The following is a 7,870-nucleotide window of genomic DNA, read 5'->3' as shown; positions in this document are numbered from 1 at the left end:
AAAAAAAAAAAAAATTTTGACACAGAAACTGAAATTTCAATTTTTGACACGAAACGTCATTTCTGGAACAATTTGAGGCTAAAAGAGGAGATTGGGAACCTGAATAAGTATCATCAACATAAATGAGTTAGTGAGAAAGGTATAACAAAATTTAGGGAGAAAAGAGTCATTAGAGGTAGGCAATGACGAAAATATCCCAATTTGGGAAGATAATTAAATAAACTTGAAGATAACACAGATCATCTGGCACCAACTTAATTAGCTTGGCAAAGAGCAAGAAGGATGTGTTCAATTCCTACTGAGGCTTTGTATAAAGTTTTCACAGCATCAAGATTTAGTACAGTCCATTATTCTATCTTTATTGGAACTCCCCCCCCCCCCAATGGAATTTGGAAGATATAAGAAGGAATTCTTCAATTCAATCAATTAGGATATGACCCTTATGAAGAAGATTATTCATGGATGGAATCAAGGCCTCCTCACAATTTCTAATTATGAGTAATGATCCTATCTATCAGTGTTGAAGTAATCCATGCCATACTCCCAGGAAAAGCTCGAACGACCTTCAACAAAAGGGTACCTATACCCGAAACCGACACAGGTGGGTAGGTAGAGAATACCTAGGGGCACGAGACAACTCTATCTAAGGAACTCGGCAAAATAGCCCCTATATATATATATATATATATAGTTGATGATCAGTAGTAGTAGTATTCATATAACATACCTTATAGAACCATCATTGTCGAGGTCAGCAGCCACTAGATCACCCTGAGTCATCTTCTTCTGAAGAACCCATTTCACGATCTTTCAATTTCTCTTGTCAATCCTTAACTCAATTAAGTAGAGGAAAGCCCTTGCAACAGCCAATGTACTTACCAAGAGCCAAATGATAGCAAAACACCTACCCTTCAAAGTCTTCAATGAATAATCTCCATACCCACTGTGGTCACCGAAGCTACCGAAAATAGAAACTATCAGTCCAATCCAATCCCTCTAGTAAATGCACCATTACCATCTCCACTGCAATACAAACAATAACAACACCTAATGCCAATCCCACCTTCATCCTTATCCATTCTTCCCTTAATTCTGTCAATTACATAAGCTTGAAACATTTCATTAAATCTATTCTCATCCACTGCACTCAACATCACTGACTCTTTCTGATCCAAGACATCTGTTACTAATCCATTTAGCAATATATCAATGAATCCAAAACGAACTATGATGAACAAACAAGTAAAAAACTCAGTAAATTCTGTATCAGGTACTACTATATCACCATACCCAATTGTGCAAAGAGTCACCGCAAAGAAATACAATCCATCTACAGGTTTAAAGGTCTTATGACCACCAAAACTTCCACTTCTCACTACATAGATCACAACACCAACTAATATATACAAGAGAAGACACCGATAAAGGCTTGTCGAACTACCCAAGGGGTTGATCGCAAAGTGGGATTAGGATCAATGGAAGAAGCTGAAGGAACCTCCCCTCCTTACCATTACCCTAAACCTGGTTTGGTTGTAGACCTCTATCATACGGACCCATGAACCCATAATGGGTTCATTACATGGCAATCAACGAACACTACTAAATTCACTAGCCATACTCAATGCCTAAAATCTCCTCCTAAACTCCTACATATGAATTAGTGGATACCTAAACCTTTCAATTGGATGAAAAAAAGAGGGAGAGGGTCCTACAAGAAAGCAAGGTAAGATAATGGAAGAGGGGCACGATGGAATCAATATACAACTAATGAATTAGTGTACAAACATCATTTATTTTGGTGAATCTCAGCAAGCTAGCTTCATTTATTTTCTTGTTTCTCAATTTCAATCATCCATTTGCTACTGTCGCAATATCATCCCTTAGCTACTGCCACCATACTCCATTTGAACGAGGTGTCATGAATGCCACTGCTGCAGTCTATGTGGATAGCTTCAGAATTGCTGCCCATATCTAAGCCTACTCTGGTTTCAAGGACAATTTGTTTAACTATGAGACTGTGAAATTGGTGGGGAAATCTTATTATTCTCATGTATTCTCAAAAAATATGCAAAACAATGGAGATTTTTAATAATTATAAAATGATAAAAATTATTTTGAAATCCCTTTCTTTCTCACTCTTTAATAACTTTGAGGAATAAAACAAGAACTAAACAATCAAAACAAGGTTATAACTTCTTAGTCTCACTTCACCACTTTGATGACGACAAGAAGTAGACTTTAATTTATCAAATATCATGCAAATAAATTATTTCATTGTATGATTAACGATGATTTTTAATTGATACTTGATATTTATGTGTTTGAAGAATGAATATACTCTAATCATTTGTATTTTTTTTTAATCAACTATGACAATTTTACGGCTGCAAAACTATCTTACAAATAGCATTAAATAATAAATAGTAGACTTAAGAAGATAAATATATTGGTCGCCTCTAATGCCTTATATTGGACATCTTTCAATCACCTCAGCTATAAGTAAACTATGGGAAAAATATCTCCAAGTTGTTGTCATGGGCTACGCCAACAACTCATGTTTCTATCTCTCCCCTCTCTCCTCTCTCCTCCTATCCTATTGATGAACCGCTGAAGCACCCTGTGATTAGTGTCCTTCCTATATTGGTTACTAAGAGAACTCTCTCCTTTAAAATATACTATACATTATAATCCATCACAAAATAATATAACTTAATGACAATAAATCATAGATTAAACTTGGAAAAGTGAATATTGTGAAAAGACTCCTTAATGGTTCAATGCTTATATAGCAAAATAAATGGGAAGACGAAGCTAAAGGTTTAAGAAAGCCAAAAGTTTAGTTTGGTAGTTCACATTTAACTTGTTTTAAAACGCTATCATGCAAATCAGTCATGAATTTATAGGGGGAAAAAAGCATGCATTTTGTAATCTCCTTTAGACGGTGAGAGGGGCAAGGGTACCCCAAGCTCTTGGATCTTACTGGGGCACCAGATGGACAGAATCTGATTAGTTCTTTTCTGAGAAAGAGACCCGAATATATAATTTCTAGATAGAATCTCAACGGATCATCACAGATCTAGCTTATATTTACATAGTAAACCGAAATAACCCGATAAAAAACCGATATCAGACAGAAAAAAAACATTTTGTTCATACTTACGCATATATTTACATAGTAAAGTGTACTCAAATCGAACCTAAATCGGGACATCTTTATTGGTTCGTGTTTTGGACTTACTCATTCTCACACTAACACCTCCTACTGGGTGGGTATTTTTTACTTAAACCGGACATCAACCCATTGGGGAATGCTCTTTCCAAAATTAAAACTAGAACTATAATAGTAGTCTTGAAGTCTCACCACTAACCATGTAGTTTACATTAATGGCCAAATTTTAGTGGAAAATCATTCCACTGTGCAACTAAGCTTAAAAAGCTTTATCAACAGGGTTGGGAGCCTAGTTTAAGCCTCGTTCCATCACCTCTTGGGTCAGTTAATTGTAAATCTAAATTGATATGGTCACGGAAGTGTTGTCAGTCATATGGAAGCTATGATCACTACCATGGAGCATACTACACACTTTTATGGGACCTGACCTACATCTAGTGGAAACCAATTAAAATTTTATTATTATTATTATTATTATTAATAGCCCATAAAACATTTATCAATGTGTATAAAAGTGGGACAACTAGAAGTAAAATCTGCATGTAAAATTAGTACATTTTTTGGGGATTTCACAAACAAATGGATCCACGTGAAAATATTTAAAGCTCTTAATCACTGACATCTTACTTGGCCTTGGGGGTAAAAGACCAGACACTAGCAAGGGTGTTAATGAGGCACTTAAACTGAAGTTGTATCGAAGGAGATGTGATACGATTTTGATACGATAAAATGGTATGTTTTGACACGACAAAGTGGTATCTTCTTCGGTTTGGTATGCTATAGGTTTTTAAGATAAAAACATTCGGTGCGTATAGAAATCGCACAAATATCATATTGAAATATTGAATTTTCAACTACATATACATCAAAAGCAAAAAAAATGGTAAAAATATTGTACCAAAACAATATTGTATTGAAACCATATTTGTAAGAAAATATATATATATATATATATCAAAATTGTATCGAGCCGATATGGTATCAGTATTGAAATGTAGGCATTTTTCTCGGTATCTTACGGTTTTGGTGTTGATTCTTGGCCTGTTGTATCTTGTTGTTGATTTGCTAAGCCAATCCGAAACCCAATCGTTAAAGAAGTTCCGGTTTTGGTCCCCTTTTTTTTTATCAGAAATCAATGAGAAATTTCTTTCTTTTTTTTGGGTGGGGGGGTTCGGTTTCTTATCAGGTTATTGTTAATCAGGTCTCAGTTTTTATTGATTTAGTTCTTTAGTTCCCTTTTCAATTACGGTTGATGGAATTGGTTGGTGCGGTTTCATAAAATCCCAAACTGATAAAGGTTCGATTCAGTACGTTATGCGATGAACCAGTAAGTTTTGATCGGTCCGACCAATTCATGATGAAACTTTTACACCCTCAGTAAAGAGCATGGGTACTGGTTCATATAGGCACATTGGCCTATATAAATATCGGTATCGTTGGAGATCAATATCGATACTAATCGGATGAATTGGACTAAAAGTAGTTCAGTTTCAAATTTACGTCTGATACGATCAATTCCAATCAATCTATCAGTATCGGCCGAAACCAGTATGGTCATGATACTAATTCCTAAAACTTTGCTATAGGGAGAGTTGATCATAGAAAACCCATGGTCCAAACTTGAGCAATTTAACACCTAATAATTATAAACTACATTAGAAGAGGATTAAAAAAAAAAAAATAGGGAACCATCAAACCATCATGTCTTCTTCAGTCAAATTAGTGGCCTTTGCGTTTTAGCATTAATCATCATCTCAAAATAGTTGTCGAAAATTCAAGAGAGAAGAAAGAAATTAAAACCCAACAAAATTTCAAAAGTTCAAGTAAAACCCTCCTATTAGCACAAGTAATATTTGATTTAAGTTCAAGAATATTGACCTAGAATATAGTATTGTATGGAGTTTTGGAATACATGTAAAAAGCTCAAAAGATTGAGCCAAAATCTGAAATTGTTTTGCTATTGATAGCGGCCCTTGGAAAAGAAAATTGTCTTTGCCACCATCGGTTGATTCATTCAATTTATGAATCACTCCTCAACCCAACACTAACATGCCCACAAAACGAAGTTTGTTTTTGTTTCGCTACAACTATTTGAGTTCACCGGTAAGACTTGTCATCGCTCCCACCAATGCAGTCCCTGGTCTCAGCTTCGCCACTGCTTTCCAATTCCTCATGATTACACAAATTTTCCAAAAGAAAAACTATTCCGTATCTAAATATAATCTATGTTTAAACTAGTGTGAGATGTGATATATTTATTGTTGCAGGATGAAATATCAATGAAAGTATGCTTCATTAATTATTTTTTTTGGCCTTCATTCTCAATCATCCATGGATGTCAAACAAGAATTATGAACTTATAATGAAGAGGAATTTATTGTAGAAAAATTATTGTTGTAACCAAGGTAATGAAGAGGAATTTATTGTAGAAAAACTATTGTTGTAACCAAGGTAATGAAGAGGAATTTTTTGTAGAAAAATTATTGTTGTAAGCAAGGTTCAGAAAAAAATTTGTAACCTTACAGACATCTTTTTTCAGCCCTTACAGTATAACATATCGCACAATTTTTTTTTTGGGTAATAAGCACACTTTATTTTTTCAATCAAGGTAAATCTTGTCATTTTTCGTATATACTATCGATTAGAGTTTTTGATAATAACATAATGGTATATGTCATTTCCAAATTATGTTCAAAACCCCTTTTTATCCCTACCTTAAATAACTTTGGGAAGAAAACAAGGGTTAAGAAAATATTACAACTTCTCACTTTCACTTCACCACTTTGACAACAAGAAGCACCATTTATTTGATAAAATATCATGCATGCATATAAAATTTTCATGGGCTGAGGAAGTATGATCTTCAATTGATACCTGATATCGATGTGTTTGAAGAATGCATATACTCTAGTTATTTATATTTTATTCTATCAACTATTGCAGTTTTACAATTGCAATATGTATATTGTTTTGCATATAATTATGATAAAAATATATCTTATAAACAGCATCAAATAATAAGTGAGATACTTACAATGATAAGTATCTTGGTCATCTCCAATGTCTTATGTGGGACATTTTTTGGTCACCTCAACCATAAAAAAATTTAGTGCAGGAAATTCTATTTGTACTGTGATCATGGGTTATGCCAATAGCTCTTGTTTCTCTCTCTATCCTCTCTCCTTCCTACCTTATTGACGAATTCCCAAAGCAGCTCTTGATTGGCACTCTCCTATTTTGCTTGCTCAGAGAACTCTCTTAAATTATAATGTTCAAGACAATCCATCATAAAAAGATAAAACTTAATGACAATGAATCATACATTAAACCTAAATAGATGAATATTATGAAAAGGCTTGTCAATGGCTCAATACTTAATTTATAGCCAAATAAATGGGAAGACAAAGCTAAAGATTAAAGAAAGGTTGAAGTTTCTAGCTTGGTTGCTCACATTTAACTTGCTTCTTAATTCATGACAATGTTACTTTAATTCTTTGCATTTATTTTATAAATCATGTAAATATAAATATTATGTTAACTATGCATGACTAATCATGAATAAATTGTTTCACATGTTAATTAGTTATGTTTGCAGGAAAAACAACATGTATTTTGCAGTCTCCTTTAGACCTTAATCTTTGTACAATTTACCAATTTAGAAAAAATGGCATCTGTGACGACAATGAGCTCTAGAAATGGAGAGGGGGCAAGGGTACCCAAGGACGTAGATCTTGCTTGCCGTGAGACCAGATGGACAGCCATCTGATTATTACAGAGGAGGACACTATTAGATCTAGGTCTTTCAGTTTCCAGAGATAGTGAACTTCTGAGAGTCAGTATCAACAACCAAGAGTTCCATACGTGGAATGTTGCTAGGGCATGGAACAAGCTATTGAAATATATAGGCACAAGCAAGGGAGGTATGTGATGAGTCCAAATCCTCTGCAATGAGCAGTGAGGTGCAATGAGCGTTGGATGGCTGAGAGAATTTGGGCATGCACCCCCAAGGGGCTCCTAGCCACCCGATACTTACTACACCAGTGCAGCGGCTGAGTATGATTTTCACACATATGTGATTTATATTGCTTTGGTGGGTCATATTGTGGCTCATTGCCATTAGTAGCGAGAATTTAAAGGTACCCCTTCATTTGAGACTTCATTTCAACATTGTGTTTGCTGGTGTCTTGATTTTCCAATCACCCTACTTTTAAAAGAAAGGAAGTCTCATCTCTCATGTAGGGGGGAAGTTTTCCTCCAAGCATGGAGTAGGGTTCACCAACTCATCTAGAATCATTACTACTCTTTCACCCACCTACTAGCCGTGGTCGGAAGAATGTAGCGATGCCTTTCCCACTACCATAATCTAAGGGTGTCAACTAGTCGAGTCCAAGCAGGCATGACCCCCCATTTAATGAATCAGGCTTATGTTGGGCATACATGGTCCTGTTTATATTCGGTTGGTTGGGCTCATGCTATGATATAGCTAAATGGGTCTTATACGGACTATTGGGTTGTTTAACCCTAAATGGACTATGTCTAAAATTAGTCTATAAAGAAGGCTACAGTGGAATACAAATAAAATGGGCCTTAGATGGGCTTTAAAAGTTCTTACAATGACCTATTCGTAGTTATTAAATTCTCCGAATTATTCGCAAATAATTCTGTCGAATAGAATTTTATCGAATTTTACGAATAATTCTG

The 7,870-nt window shown here is 34.9% G+C and overlaps 1 pseudogene; it reads right to left on the bottom strand.

Moving 5' to 3' along the window:
* Nucleotides 1–1,969, bottom strand: part of LOC122089795 — a 2,697-nt pseudogene extending 728 nt beyond the window's left edge.
* Between the last annotated feature and the right edge of the window lie 5,901 nt (nucleotides 1,970–7,870).

The sequence above is a fragment of the Macadamia integrifolia genome, chromosome 9, assembly GCF_013358625.1.
Source record: "Macadamia integrifolia cultivar HAES 741 chromosome 9, SCU_Mint_v3, whole genome shotgun sequence".
Taxonomy (NCBI): domain Eukaryota; kingdom Viridiplantae; phylum Streptophyta; class Magnoliopsida; order Proteales; family Proteaceae; genus Macadamia; species Macadamia integrifolia.
The sequence above is the reverse complement of the archived record's forward strand: the minus strand, read 5'-3'. Positions and strand labels throughout refer to the sequence as shown.